At 44.9% G+C, this 15313-nt stretch overlaps 1 protein-coding gene across 1 annotated transcript in view; it reads right to left on the reverse strand.

The window, feature by feature from the left end:
* The window catches only part of LOC122810608 (tastin-like), a 1451617-nt gene that overhangs the window by 849752 nt on the left and 586552 nt on the right, over positions 1–15313 (reverse strand). The gene's annotated exons all lie outside the window — the stretch shown is intronic.

A 15313-nucleotide genomic window follows, 5' to 3' on the forward strand; every position in this document is an offset into this window, starting at 1 on the left:
ATCAGCTCCAAACCCATCGGTAAGAATGAAGGCGAGATAGGACAACTTCATATCTAGAGTTATTTGCAGTATCTCAAAGTGTGTGAAAGTGCTTAGTGTCTGTGCATTTATTCTGCAAAGTTTACTTGTGTGCAAAGTGCAACATTTTTGTAAAGTGCAGTCAAAATACAGCCATTTCGAAAAGTTTCTTGTGCTGGCTGGGTCTGTTCGCAAAGTGCTGTCATTACAGAGTGTTTCTTGCACTGTAAAGAGTTACTGAGCAAAGTACAGCCATTTTTAGGAAAGTTTCAGTTTGCTGTGCACTGTTTATTCACAAAGTGCAATTACTTCAAAATGTTTTTTTACTCTGAGCTTCTACTGCCCACTTTATTTGCACAGTGATGTTTCTTATACTGATGAGGTGATTTCTTGCAGTACAATGATTTCAAAAGTATTCTTGTGCCCAAGAGACTTATTCTGTGAAGTTCAGTTATTCAAAGCTTTATTGGCTATTGGGCATAGTCACAAATACTGGCATATGTACGTGTGTGTACATGCATACTTGCAAAAGCCTTCAATGGTATGTGTTAATATGGCAGAGGCATTTCGAAAATCAGGACCACTTGTGTTTGATCAGAATATTGCAGAGAATTGTAGTGTACAATATTTTTATACAAGCAGCTTATTTTGACGAAGATGCATGCAACTAGGTCATTCATTTTGCTAAACCTAGCTGGGTCAGAGGCCATTGAAAAAGAGTGTTCATTTGTGCATGCTCCAGTAGTATATGAAGGAGAAGGTAAAAACAGTCATATTATTTGTACAGACTGAATCAAGGGAAGACCCCAAGCGCTTAAAACGTAAATTCAGGGAAATGTGCAACCCCCAGACAAATGCTACATTAGAGAAGCATTTGTTTTACACAAGAGATCAAAAGCAATGAGAAACATTTGCAGCTTTTATTACTGACCTGAGAAACAAGCTAAAACGTGTTGGTTTGGTGACTTAAAAGATGAGTTAATAAAGGACAGGGTGGTGTGGTATTAATAGTGCTGCTGTGAGAAAGATTTTGATTCATGACAGTGATTTAATGCTGAGCAAACATATTGAGATTTGTCAAATCCATGAAGTTATAGAAAGGCACACAAGTATGCTTGCAAGTGATAAGAGCATGGTTTCAGCAGGCTCCAGAGCAAATGTAGACAGCATGCAACATGTGGCTAGCAGAAGCAGGTCTAAGCACATGGCACCTGCTACCCCTGCAGGCTCTCCAGGTAAAACCTGTAGTTTTTCAGCAAGTTCTAAAAAAGGACATGCTCAGTGCAGTGCAAGGGTGAGTCAGCAAAACCCAAATCAAGCTTTATTGTTAACGGTCGCAACTGTGGTGCCAATCATGAGTTTAAGAGAGAAACATGCTTAGCATTTGGTCAGCAATGCCACAAGTTTAAAAAAATGGGGCTCCTATTACGTGATCGAAGATGCATTCTTTCGAATGCATCTTGATCAAACTTGAAAAGCACGAAACGGCAAAATATCTAAATGGCATATAAGCAATTTCTTTCCCTTTCCACTTTCGTTACTTTGCCGTTTTCGTTACTGTAGTGCGATCTCGGAGCTGGTATATTTAAGTAAGGGGGTATGGGGGCATAGCCTCCCACATCGGGGGTGTGTGGGGGGCAAAGCCCCCCACTTTATGTAATGCATTAAAGTTTTTTTTTTTCTTTTTTTTCTTTTGTGGAACAGGGATTTTTTTTTTCAAGGTGTTCTGGACTGTAAGCTTTCACTTACATGGGGTCGATAAAATCAGTGTTCGCTTTTTTAAGCATTCGCTGATTTAATATAGACCCAAAAATTTCCAAAAGTTTTGCAAATAAAGTAAACCTCACACAGTTATAAAGAAGGGTCGTCACAAAGCAAGTTGATCACATAGAGAGCTGCAACTCTGCTTTCTATGTAGATGGTGTGTCAGTAGCTAATGAAAACGTTGATGCAGTAAATTTTTTGGCAAAGAATGAAGTGTTTTGTACTGTCCAGATCAATGGTAAATCCACAGAGCTCAAAGGAGACACTGGTCTAAAGCGTAATGTTATGTTGACAAAAACTTTTGCTAAGGTGAGAGCTGGTGAGCAACTTAATGTGGCCAGTTGTGCGAAACTTGTTGCTTATTGAGGTGAAAAATTTCAAACCAAAGGCTCAGTAAGCGCTTTCATGTTATTTGGGCTAGGACTGTTAAAGCTTATTATTCTATGTAGTCCGAAGACCTGTGATGTCATTGCTGGGTCTCAAAGACAGTTTGAGAATGAATTTGCTTTTCTTTACCAAAGAAGTTCATCATATAACCACATACCCTAGTTCCAATTTTACTGAAGCCATTTTCTCAGAGTATGCTGATGTTTTTGATAACAAGTTAGGCAAACTTCCAGTTGTGCATTCTATGAGGTTAGACCCAGAAGTCGGTGCAGTGGTCAGACCAGCAAGAAAAGTTCCGATAGCTATGCAGAATAAAGTTAAAGTTCAGTTGGATAAAATGGTACAGCAAGGTGTAATTTGCCCAGTTACAGAACCAACTGAATGGGTATCGTCCATGGTAGCACCCCACAAAAAAGGCTCAGATGAAATCAGAATGTATATTGACCCAAGAGATGCGAACAAAACATTAGAGAGACCACATCATCCTATTCATACAGTCGAGTAAATCGCAGCCCTAATACTGAATGCCATTGTTTTTTCCATCTTGGATGCAAAAAGTTCCTTTTTCAAGTGATGCTCGATCACAAATCTTCATTACTGACCACTTTCAGTAACCCATTTGGAAGATACAGATTCCTCAGGATGCCATTTGGAATAAATTCTGCAAGTGAAGTCTTTTAGCGTGCAATGAAGCAAATTTTTGGGGGGTTATCCTTGTGCCATAACAGTAGATGACTTATTGGTTGGAGGCAAAGGTGAAGCACAGCATGACAGAAAACTTAAGTGAGTTCTAGACAGAGCTTATGAAGTGAATTTGAAGCTCAATCCTCCGAAGTGCAAATTCAGACTATCAGAAGTTGCATATGTAGGTCAGACCTGTCCAAGCAAGCAGCCATTCTTGAGATGTCAGCACTGGATAATGTTCATGCTCTACAATGTTTTCTTGGTATGGTCAACTATTTAGGCAAGTTTATACCAGACTTCAGTGAGGTGACAGCACCTTTGAGAGAGCTGATGCACACAAATGTTACATGGTCATGGATGGAACAGCAACCAGACAGCATTTGAAGACCTTAAACAGAAAATTGCTACCCCACCTACATTAAGTTACTATGATGTCAATAAACCAGCAACTCTTTTGTGTAATGCTTCAAAATTTGGTCTTGGCTCAGTTATTCTTCAATAGGGCATACTAGTAGCCTATGCATCTAGATCTCTTACCCAAACTGAAATGCAATATGCTCAAACTGAGAAAGAACTTTTGGCAATAGTATTTGCATGTTCAAAGTTTCATGATTATATTTATGGTCGAGCTATTCAGATCGAAACTGATCACCAACCTCTACTCACCACTTTAAAGAAGCCTATGCATTCAGCTCCAGAGAGATTACAAAGAATGATGCTCAAATTGCAAAAAGTACAACTTTAAAATGGTCTATACAAAAGACAAACTTCTTTATCTGGCTGATACCTTATCCAGATAGCCCAGAAATACAACAGAACAGCCTAATGTAGAGAATTTTGACTTTGAATTCATGGAAGTGCATAATTTTTCTACCATGAGACTTGATGAGCTGAGAGACCATACAAAGACTGATCCAATTTTGCAAAAGCTCAACCACTACATTAATGTTGGATGGCCGTCAAAGCAATCTAGTGTACCACCTGAAGTGCAAACTTTATTTTCCTTACAGAGATGAGATGTTGATGGAAGCTGGGATTATTTTCAAAGGTCCTAAAATTGTTGTTCCTGCTTCTTTAGAATGTGAATACATCCAGATTTTGCACTGTGGTCACCCACGTTCCGAATCTACCAAAAGAAGGGCAAGAGGACTAGTATTTTGACCTTCTCTAGCAAGAGACATTGATAGAGTACTTTCTTCTTGTTCAGTGTGCAATAGTACTAAAATGCATTTGCAGACAGAACCACTTCAGCTAATTCAAGTTCCTGAACTACCTTGGTCAACAGTAGGCACTGATATATTCAAGTGGAACATTCAGCATTACTTAGTGTTGGCAGACTCTTATTCGAACTGGTTTGAGATCGATTTACTACCTAACCTAACGTCCACTGCTATCACCATGTTGAAACGTCATTTCTCAGTCCATGGTAGTCCACACAAAGTTATTTCTGACAATAATACTCAATTTATCAGTCAGTTGTTTCAGAAATTTGCAAAAGAATGGGACTTTGTACATGTTACTTGTAGTCCAGAATATCCACAGTCAAATGGACTAGCTGAATGTGCAATACAGAGTTGAAAGCAATTACTAGAGAAGTCAAAGTGTGATGATAGTGATGTCTTTTTGAATTTACTCAGTCTCAGAAACATACTTACAGACTTCTATCTAGGCCAGTGATGGCGAACCTTTTGGGTTCGGCGTGTCATATTCGGAAAATGCTTAATTCGACTCTCTGTGTGTCACCCTCCACAAACAAAAATAAATAAAAATGAATAAAACAGCATGGCCCTCTATACATCAGGGATAAATCTCAACAGAATCAGAGACAAGTCTAGAAATAAGGACGTGGGCAGTTTTAAACTACTACTACTAATTTGATACACTGACAGAAAAAAATGAACGTGAATTAATATACATTTTCTGAAGTAAAATTAGTCTACAAGTCTAATTATTGTCAAGTGAAAAAATAAGAAGTTATGTACCTACCATAACGTTCCATGTTAGTTGTCTTCTCTCGCCTTCTTTCTTGCTTGATGGGTTCGGAGCCGATCCTCGGCTCCGACTCGGCACTTGCTAAGCTCGAGAGTCACTTTTACCAGCTCGAGGCAGCCCCATATCCCATGATGCAAGGCGGTAAGTACCCAGATCTCGTTTGATGACAAAGGGCAATAGCACCAAGCATAAAACACTTCCAAAAGGAAGAAGAAAACTTACAGGATGGAAGAAGGACCAGGTCTGAATGGTCTTCAGCATAATTATTTCTTATAGAAAGGTCTGTCCAGGCCTGGGGAAGGAGGGAGGGTCAAGAAAGAAGGCGAGAGAAGACAACTAACATGGAACGTTATGGTAGGTACATAACTTCTTAATGTTAAGTTGTCAATCTCGCCTTCATTCTTGCTTGATGGGACCGTCCCTAGCACCTCTATCCTGGGTGGCTCAATGGAACAGACTCTTGAGGACTGTAGAGCCAAAACTGGCTCTGTCCCTGGAGGCCAAGTCAAATTTGTAGTGGGAAACAAAAGTATGAGGAGTGGCCCAAGTGGCCGCTGCACAAATAGTGTCTAAAGGAAGTCTAGCTTGAAAGGCTGTAGAAGTAGCTAAGCTCCTAGTTGAATGTGCTTTAGGTTTTGAGCACAGCTGTTTTCCCCTGAGCAGATAAATTTCAGAGATGACCGAAGAAAGCCATCTAGACAAAGTTACTTTAGAAACAGGAAGGCCTTTCTTATTATCTGCATAGGAAACAAAAAGTTGATCAGATTTCCTAAATTTTTTTGTTCTGTCCAAATAATATCTGAGTTGACGGTGGACATCAAGATAATGTAGTTTTGTTCGCTCTGTCTGAATAGTTTGGGAAAAATACAGGGAGATCAATGGATTGATTCAAATTGGTCTTTGAGGCGACCTTAGGCAAAAAGGTCGGATTAGTTCTCAATGATACTCTGTCCTTGTGAAAAACCAAATAGGGGGGTCGAACTGATAGAGCCTGAAGTTCAGACACCCTCCTGGCCGATGTCATAGCCACTAGGAATAAAGTTTTCCAAGAAAGAAATTTCAGGGAACAAGAAACAGCTGGCTCGAAGGGGGGAAGAATCAAGGATGTCAGCACTAAATTTAGATCCCACTGAGGAGGAGGATTCCTGATCGGAGGCTTTAGCAGGAAAATTCCTTTCAAGAAGGCCCTGCAGAGCCTATGGGACATAATATTGTGATCTGCGATCCCGACATGAAAGTTCGAGATAGCAGCCAATTGAACTCTGACTGTGGAAGAAGAGGAGCCTGCATGAAAAATCTCTGCTAAGAAGTCCAGGACTGCCTGAATAGGGCAGTGAAAGGATCAATACTCTTGGCCTTAGCCCAATAAGAGAAACGTTTCCACTTGCTTGCATAAATCCTCCTGGTAGAGGATTTTAAAGAAGCTACTATGATGTCTCTAACTGGGTTAGAGATCAAAGGAAGCCTGGCTAAGGAAGGAAGTGGAGCAACCATGCTGTGAGGTTGAGAGAAGGGATAGACCGGTGCAGCTGACCGGATTGGTGAATCAGAAGATCTGGCACTGGGTCCAGATGCCACAGCTGCACCAAAAGGTGACGATGGAGGAACGGGAACCAAACTTGTCGAGGCCAGTAAGGGGCAATGAGAATCAACTTGGCTCTCAAAACGGTTGCCTTCTGGATAACTTGAGGTATCAGAGGAAATGGAGGGAAGGCATAAAGAAGTCCCTGGGGCCAATCCTGGGTCAGAGCATCTCTGGGGGGATGGCCTGGAAGAGGGAAGAGAGAGAAGAAGTCTGGGCATTTGCTGTTTTGGGGAGTAGCAAAAAGATCGCAACATGGACGACCCCATTCCAGAAAAATCTCTTCCGCTATAGATTGCTTGAGAGACCACTCGTGAGGCATGAGAATAGCTCTGCTCAATCTGTCCGCTACAATGTTGGTTTTCCCAGGGATATGCGTTGCTACCAGAAACCGATGAGAGGAGATCGCCCATTGCCATAGTCTGAGCGCTTCTCGACACAAGGGGTAGGACTTGGTTCCGCCCTGTTTGTTGATATACCAAACTACAGACATGTTGTCTGTGTGGACTGCAATTGTCTCTACGGGAAGAAAGTCGTTGAGGGCTTGCAACGTTAAAAGCACTGCTCTCATCTCCAGGACATTTATGTGCAGGTGGTACTCGAACGGCTGCCACGTCCCATGAACCATCCTGCCCTGATAATGACCCCCCCACCCGATCAGGGAGGCATCCGTGGTGACAGTGGCTATTGGGGATGGGGGTACAAAGTGTCTGCCTTGGTGAACCTGAGGAGATGTGATCCACCAAGCAAGATGATCTTTGAAGTCTGTGTCACCAGAATCTGGTGACGCATTGGAAGTTGTTGGTACGACCACTGTGTGAACAGCATCCACTGAAGAAGGCGCATGTAGAAGCGAGCCAGGGGAAGAAGAGTAATGGCCGCAGCCATGAGGCCTAATACCTTTAGAACCATTCTGGCCTGTACTTTCTTGTTGGCTAGAATGATCCTGACATGAGTCTGAATGTCTGAAACTCTTTGATCTGTAAGGGTAGCTGACATCCGAACAGAGTTTAAGTTTGCGCCTATGAAAGTAATAGACTGGCAGGGCGATAAGGATGACTTTTCAAGTTGATCGAGATGCCCAAATGAGAACAAAGATTTATTGTGTAATCCCTGGCTTGAATAAGCTGATGCCTGGTGGTGGCTGACAGGAGCCAGTCGTCGAGATACGGAAACACCTGGAATCCTTGACGTCTCATGTGAGCCGTGACCACTGCCATGCATTTGGTGAACACTCTGGGGCTGTAGTGAGACCAAAGGGCAGGGCTCTGAACTGGAAATGACTGGACCCCAGCCGAAAGCGGAGAAATCTCCTGGAGCGTCTGTGAATTTTGATGTGATAGTACGCATCCTGAAGATCTATTGAGCACATCCAGTTGTCCTTCTGTAAGAAGGGCAGAATTGACTGAAGAGTGACCATCCGGAATCTTGTCTTCCTCACAGACTTGTTGAGTCTGCTGAGATCCAATATTGGTCTCCAGTCTCCCGTCTTTTTGGGGACCAAAAAGAACCTTGAGTAGATTCCGGGCTCTGAATGGTGTGTTGTAACTGGCTGAATGGCGCTTTTGCAGTAGTTTTGAGACTTCTAACTCTGCAATTTCCCTTAGACCGGTGGTACATCTGGAAGGGAATTTGAGGGGAAAGGACTTTCCTCGAAGGAATTATGTAACCCTTGGATATGATCGACTGTACCCATCTGTCTTGAGTGAGGGAATGCCAGGCTTCTGGGTACAGTGATAATCTTCCCGACTGCCTCCAAGGAGGGACAGCCGGGCAACATCTCAGGGATGTTGAAAGGGCTTGTCAGAGAGGCTCTCTGTTTCCCTGGTTTTGGACCCCTCTGCCTCTAGAGCGGCGTCTGTTGTTGTTACCCCTCTGCCTCTAGGGGTAAACTGACCACGTGAATCCGCGTGACTCCTTGGGATTTATGGAACCACATTTTGCCACCTTTCTGTCCTTTGGGGTAAGGTCTAGAAGGGGTGGAAAACGGACTCCTACGGCAGAAAGAGTCTTGCCGTCCTGCTCACACCTGGTCAAAGTTTCCTTCACTTGAGGGCCAAACAAAGCTGACCCATCAAAGGGAGAATTTGTGAAGGACGCCTTAAAGGGATCTGCAAAGTCACATAGCCGCATCCAGGCTTGGCGTCTAAGAGCCACACCTGTACCTGCGGCCCTACTCGCTCCATCAGCAGCATATGATATTAGCCGCATGGAGGAGTTTGCAATGGAATTAAGGGTTCCTAGCTGCGAAGCAATTTTTTCCTGAGCTCCTGCAGCTGTAGGATCCTGAACAACATCACCTAGCTCCTTAAGGATATCCCTTTGGAGTCTGGTGAAGTGACATAGGTAATTCAGCGAACGCATAGCAAAGGTCGCTGAGGAAAACATCCGCTTACCGTACCTATCCATGGTCCTAGAGTCCTTATTAGGAGGATGGACAGGTACGGAAGGACCTGCAAGTTCCTTCTTGGTGGCAGCAGCCACCACCATGGCATCAGCGGGGACACCCTTAGTGAGGAATTGCTTATCACACGGGGCAGTGATAAATTTTGAAGGCCTCCTAGGGACTGGATCTACAGAGTCAGGAGCAGCCCACGCCTTTCGGGCAATAACCTGCATAAGGGGGTCGAAAGGCGGAGACACCCAGGAGGTGGAGGGCCGAGATCCAAACGCCTCTAGGTATACTGACTCATCCTCAGAGGGATTATTGGTGGGCCAGTTTCCCTCTGTCTAAGGAGTTCTAGGATGTCTGAGAAGGAGACATCCTCAGAGGGGATCTTGGGGATCCCTCTGACTCATCAAAGTCAGTATCTGAAGTGATAGACTCGGGAGTCTACATGTTTCCTCTTACAAGTCCTCTTCCTAGGAGGATCTCCCGAAACATCAGGAGAATCCTCGGAAGAGGGGGAAATTCCCAATGGGGAAACCTGAGGCGGAGGATCTCTGGGTCCTGTAGCAAGAGAAGTGGCAGAGATGTCAACAGGCACTATAGAGGGAGGAGCTAAGGAAACAGACTGCTGGCTGATACCAGTGGCCAGCACACTCTTCATCACCTCGAATGCCCCCTCCCAGGCAGGTCCGAGAGAACCCGTTCCGAAGAGCTAGGAACTCCAGGGACCACCGAAAGGGAAGTCTCCGAGGCAGATGTCGGAGCCGAGCTCACCAAGGCTCCAAGGGGAAGAGCGGGTTCGGACAAGGGTCCGATGCCACTCACCCCCTCGGAGGAGACCATGGAAGCCCGGCCACCGAATCCCTCTAAGGAAGGTCTCGAAGAGGAGATAAGAGTAGAGGCTGAAGGAACAGAAGGGGGTATCTGTCCCTCAGCCGTAGCAGTAACCATTCCCGAAGACTCCAACTCCAATCTCTAGGGTAGAGTTGAAGGAGGAACTGCAACGGGGTGTGGACCAATAGTCGTCTGTTGAGACGGACTATGTAACATTTGGGCCAGTGCCTGTGACTTAAGTAATCTACTGACCACTCTCTCTAAGTCATGGTCAGAAAGCCTGGATGACCTTGAAGATCGGCTCCGATGGCTCCGTTCCGAGAGGAGAGGTGAAGCCAGAGCCGAAAGTATCGGCTCCAAGGAAGGAGACCTAGACCTCTTCCTCGAAGGAGCCATTGGAACCGATGAAACTATTGAACCTGTCGGAGCCGACAACTTATCGGAGCCGACAGGTAACCTTGATACATCTGCTCCAGCCGGAGCCGATACAGCCACAAAAGTAACGGTGTCGGAGCCGATCGGAGCCGACACCGATGCCTGAGCCACATGGTGGTCGGAACCGATCGGAGCCGACACCGAAGTGGTCGATGCAGAATCGGCACCGATAGCCATCGGTGCTGAAGGCTTAGTTAAGCCAGAATCGGCTCCAGCCGGAGCCGATCTCGACTCAGAACGAGTCGGAGCCGAGGCCGCAGGCTTTGACACAGAAGCCTGGGCCTTGGAAGACTTGGTAGTCTTGGATGGAGCCGACTTAGCCGGAGAGCCCTCCGGCTTAAGAAGGCCCCTCAGTATTAACTTATTTCTTCTTTCCTGCAGGACTCTCTGGCTGAAAGAATGACAAATAGCACAGGAGTCCTGCAGGTGAAGAGGCCCCAGGCAGTACAGGCAAGAAGTGTGACCGTCTGTCAGAGACATTTTCTGACAGCACGAGTCACACTTCTTAAAGCCTGAGACCCTTTCTTTTGACATAGTGCAAACACAGACACACACACCAGTCAAAGAATTAAATTAAATATACCCAAAGGTATAAAAAAAAAAAAAAAAAAAAAACACACACCAACGGGGGGGGATGGGATGGGAGAAAGTCTGACTAAAAAAATAAGAAGAGACAGACAAATTTCTGTCAGAAAATGTTTAAAACTAAATTAAAACTAACAATAAAGGGTTTTTAAGTTAAAAGGGGCTAAAATAGCGAAGTATCAAATCACTTACCAGGAGCTGGTAAAAGGAGGACCTCATAAGCGAAGCGGCAAATGAGTTCTGGGTACTTACCGCCTTGCATCATGGGATATGGGGCTGCCTCGAGCTGGTAAAAGTGACTCTCGAGCTTAGCAAGTGCCGAGTCGGAGCCGAGGATCGGCTCCGAACCCATCAATCAAGAATGAAGGCGAGATTGACAACTTAACATGTTGCCAGTTTTAGGAGGGATTAAGAGGGACAGTTAACAGGAATGTAAAACAGCACACTCCTAGAAATGCAGATTACTTGCCCTTTGCAAAAGTGTAACCACGAAGAGAACATCAGCAATGTCCTTTGCAGACTGTATCAAGAAAGTATACTGAAATAGTCTTTTGAGGTTAATAACTTCTTTACCTCTGCAGCAGTGTTATTGAACTGGCTCCTGGCATAAAATAATTCAATACACTTCACACAAGCAACAAATGCAAAAGAAATTCCTTTGGTAACTCTGGTGTTGATGAATGCTGGTGTGTCACACAAAATGTTGTGGCGTGTCACCTTTGACACACGTATCATAGGTTCGCCATCACTGACCTAGGCAAACCAGAAAGTACAGTTTTGTACCTACCATAAATGTAGATGTTTGAGTGCTCATACAGCTGCAGTCATAACATTATGGGTTATCCTGCCGTCAGGCGGGTCCTCGGTCGGCCGAATTCCAAAGTCTAGGTCCAGCATCGGTTGTCGTCGCTTCTTCCCTGACGTCAGTGCAGCAGGGGTATAAAAGAGCCAGCAGACGCCATCTTCTTCAGTTTTTCTTGCCCCAGATGTCAGGTGCCCCCAGAAGGAAGGCAAAACATAAACTTATGTAATCATGCAATAGAGAATAATCAAAAAACAGTAGTTTGCAAGCAAATACACCATAAAAGAATACCCCAAATAGGTTGTATGAGAAGGTGTTTGCCATAAGACCTGTCCTAAGAGGGGATGGAGGGAGGGAAACCTGGACTGCAGCTGTATGAGCACTCGAACATCTACATTTATGGTAGGTACAAAACTGCACTATGTTCATCGTGCATACAGCTGCAGTCATAACAGATGGGTAGAATCCCAAAGCTAAGTAGAGGTGGCAGGCACTAAGTGGAACTAGGAGGAGCAAGGATGCCCTGCAAGACAGCTGTGGCAAATCCCGCTCTAGATTTTGAGTAAAGTGGAAGGTGATAGTGTTTGGAGAAAGTGTGCACTGAACTCCAAGTGGCTGCTTCCAAAATGTCCTTGGTAGGAACCCCCCCCCCCCCCCCCGAGGAAAGCTGCAGAGGTAGCTCTGGCCCTTGTGGAGTGGGACCTGATGCTCGAAGGCACAGCTTTTCCATGGAATGAGTAACAAAAGCGTATACAGTGGGCTATCCATTTTGAGATTGTCTGTTTGGAGATAGCCTTTCCTTGAGCACCTGTAGCATAGGACACAAACAGTTGCTCGGATTTCCTGAATGGCTTTGTCCTGTCCAAATAATAACGTAGTTGTCTGTGAATGTCCAAGGAATGCAGTAGTCTTTCCCCTTTGTTTTGTGGGTTAGGGTAAAAGGTAGGTAAGTGGATAGTCTGATTCAAGGCTACACTGGATACTACCTTTGGCATAAAGGTAGGGTTGGTTTGTAAGGAAACTCTGTCCTGATGGAAAATGATGAAAGGTTGCACAGCCATGAGGGCCTGTAGTTCCAAAACCCTGCGTGCTGAGGTGATAGCCAGAAGGAAGGCTGTTTTCCATGACAAATATTGTATTTCTTTTGAAGCAGCTGGCTCAAATGGAGGAAGGGCCAGTTTTTCCAATACGAGGCCGAGGTCCCAAGCAGGGACTGGTGGTTTCCTTGGGGGTTTTATATTCTTAGCCCCTCTGAGGAACTGTCTTAAGAGAGGATGAGAGAATAAAGGAGGATCGGTGTTGTATTGTGCAGAAATGGCTGAAGCATGGATTTTGATGGAGGAGAAGGAAAGTCCACTGTTTAACATCTCAGCTAGGTACTGTAATATTTGAGGTATATTTATTACCCAAGGATTCTGGCCCTTTTTCTGATTCCAGGCACAAAACCGCTTCCATTTGGCGGAGTAGGCTTTTCTAGTAGAAGGTCTTCTGGCCTCCAAGATGACATCCTGCACCTCCTTGGAGAGGAGGGTCTGTTGGGAAATCAAGGGATTCTCCATGCGGCTAGATTTAGGGTTTTGAGCTGGCTGTGAAGAGTTTGGAAGTTCTGCTGGGACAACAGAAGAGGCACTTGAGGTAGGATCCATGGTGGGGAATGCGTCAGGCTCTTCAGGAGTGGATACCAGTGTTGTCTTGGCCAGTCTGGAGCAATGAGAATCATTTTCGCCTCTGCTCTGGCTTTTAATAGAACTTTGGGCAGCAGAGGGAGAGGCGGAAAGGCATAGACTGTCAATGTTGTCCAACTGAAAGAAAGTGCGTCCACTTTTCAGGCCTGTGGATGATAGGTCCTTGAGCAAAATTTTTTTAGTTGGTAATTTCTGTGGGTAGCAAAGAGATCTATGTCTGGCTGTCCCCATGCCTGAGTTATCATTGCGAAAAGTTGAGGATGCAACTTCCATTCATGTGGATCTGTCATATTTCTGCTTAGGCTGTCTGCCAGTGTGTTTTCCTTCCCTGGCAGGAATTGTGCCTGAAGTTGGATTTGCAATTCCAGAGCTGTGTTCCAAAGGGTCATGGCTAGTCTGCACAGGGGGTATGAATGAGTTCCCCCCTGTTTATGTACTACATCACTGTGGTGTTGTCTGTCCTTATCAATAGCTGGCCTGGATGCAGTAGGTCTTTGAAGGCCATAATAGCATTTTGCACTGCTAGCATTTCCTTTTGGTTGATGTGTAGGTGCTTCTCTTTTGGGACCATTTTCCTGAATGCACTGATCTTTCATGTGTGCCCCCCAGGCGTAGTCCGAGGCATCTGTTGTGATGATTTGATTTGCTTGAGGTATGCAGAAAGGGAGACCTTTGTTTCTTTGGCATGCTTGAGCCCACCACAGAAATTCCTTTTGAAGACATGGAATGAGTAGTATAATTGTTTCCAAACTGTGGCTGTGTTGAGACCATAAGTTTTTTAGGTACCATTGAAGTTTCCTCATATGCAGCTTTGCACATGGGATCAGCAGGATGCAAGATGCCATGAATCCCAGAGCCTGCAGGACTTTCCTTAGTACCTCCTCAGCTTTAACACCAAACAATACATCTTTTTGAAGAGGTGCATCTAATAATTTAGCTTTGACATGATCTGGTAAGGCTTGTTCTTTGAGCCAAGCACGTCTACGTATGACAGACCCTGTAACAGCAGCTCTACATGAGGCCTCTAAAGCATCAAAACCACACTGCAAGGTATGTTTACCCACTTGCTCTGCACTATGCAACAAATCCTGCAACTCTTTTAAATCTGGTTGCTCAGGTTGTGTCATTTTGCTTTTCAACTCAGATAATAAAAACTGTTGATACTTTAACATATGGAACTGACAGTTTAATGCCTTCATGGTTAAAGTGGCCGAGGTATACACCTTTCCCCCCCACACCTTTCTAAAGCTCTGGAATCTCTCTCTGAAGGTAATGGGTTTTTAGCAGTAGAGGCCTTAATTCCTTTGGGACCCTGTAAAATAGTTTCTGGGTCAGCAGTATGGCTTTTGTATAGGAACTGGTGTGAATCAGGAACCCGGTAACACCTGTCTGGTTTAACAGGAGCTGGAGGTAAAGAATCTGGGTTGAGGCTGGCTTCTGTGTACACATCATCTAATATATCTAAGACAGGAGGGATAGCCAGAGGCCTATGCTGGGGGAGCAAGAGAAAATCCCTGAGCCTTTTCTTGGAATCTGAGTAATCTTAGCCTTCCCAGTGAAAAGTGTTCCCTCAAAGTATGTAGGGTTTCCCCAAAAGAGTAGTCCTCAGGAGGGGAGACCGAGGGAATAGACTCCTCTGCATCAGAGTCTTCAAAAGGAGAATATGTATATTCCTGGTCCTCAGCATGTTCAGAGGTAATAGAGGCTTGATCTGAGGAAGGGTAGTCTTCCTCTAATCTGGGCCTTTTGTCCGAGGGGGTTGAGAACCCCTGATAAGAGTAATCAAATTCTCAGCCATTTTGAGCATCTGTTTTTTAGGCATGGGGCCTTGAGAGGGGGTCTGCGGCCCTTGTTTTTTAGTTTTCATAGCTGCTTTAGATTTTGTGAAAGCCTTAATAGAGAAGGAGGAAGGCCTGAAGACACCTTGAGAAATGGCAGGCCTGTCTAAACTCTGGGTTTCCCCGCCAAGAGTGGCGTCGGTATCTGTAGTCGGAATGGGGGCTGAAGAGCCTGCGACCTCGGGCACAGAAGACACCGGTAATGAAGTGTCATCGGTACTCAGGGGCTGCGTAGGTGCCTTGCTGAGAACCGGAGAACCGGTAGTCAGCCTTAGCATGGTGTCAGTAGAAGTCGCGGACCTCGAATGTCGGTCCTTA

Source organism: Protopterus annectens, chromosome 9.part0 (genome assembly GCF_019279795.1).
Source record: "Protopterus annectens isolate FY-2018-M chromosome 9.part0, PAN1.0, whole genome shotgun sequence".
NCBI classification, from domain to species: domain Eukaryota; kingdom Metazoa; phylum Chordata; order Ceratodontiformes; family Protopteridae; genus Protopterus; species Protopterus annectens.